The sequence below is a fragment of the Stylophora pistillata genome, chromosome 1 (genome assembly GCF_964205215.1).
Source record: "Stylophora pistillata chromosome 1, jaStyPist1.2, whole genome shotgun sequence".
NCBI lineage: Eukaryota > Metazoa > Cnidaria > Anthozoa > Scleractinia > Pocilloporidae > Stylophora > Stylophora pistillata.
Window position 1 is genome coordinate 12,047,176 of NC_142519.1, and position 622 is coordinate 12,047,797.

Sequence of the window (622 nt, forward strand, 5' to 3'; positions counted from 1 at the left end):
ATTGATGTTAAAGCTAAATAGAACAAACAAAGAAACACTCTTTGATGATGATGATCCCACGTGAGCCATCATGTGATTTTTAATGATGATGATTCCACGTGAACCATCATGTGAAATTTAACAATTGGTTTATGCTTAACCCGCGGGTATCCTTTAAGTATCCAAAGCTAAGAATTTCAAGGCCAAAGAGCTTCATGCATTCATTGTTTTGTTTTGTTTTGTTTTTTTTTTTCCAATCGATTCCATTGAGCATATATTTTTTTTCATTTTGGGCGCCAAAAGATCTGCCTCAATCGGATTGGACCAGAAAAACACAATATAAAGTTTTGAAACCTCGCGATTAAACTCTACAGGAACTTTGCAACAAAAAGTCCACTGATCCTCTTATTCAGGCGCGGCCATCGTGGTGGCTTTTAAGAAATCAGAAAGGATTTGAAGGCGCGTACTGCGTTGTGACGCGGCAAAAACTTAATTCCCGCAGTCCTTATTAATTAAGATGAATGATTATATAATCATGAGAGATGAAAATACACACAGACTTTTCTAGTGCATCCTTTGACACTTCCCTAATTTTTTTTAAAATTTGACCTCTTTCGATTCGTTTTTGTTGGATATGAGACTG

General features: G+C 36.2%; 1 protein-coding gene across 3 annotated transcripts in view; it reads right to left on the bottom strand.

Annotated features, from left to right (window-relative positions):
- LOC148741234 (GFP-like fluorescent chromoprotein amFP486) overlaps positions 1-18 on the bottom strand; it is a 164,959-nt gene extending 164,941 nt beyond the window's left edge. For 2 of the 3 annotated variants that reach the window (XM_088737095.1, XM_088737090.1), the window contains exon 1: positions 1-13. This exon is cut by the window's left edge and continues 125 nt beyond it. The gene's annotated coding sequence lies outside the window, so the exon portion shown is untranslated. The other variant, XM_088737085.1, reaches the window with a different exon arrangement.
- Positions 19-622: the final 604 nt, after the last annotated feature.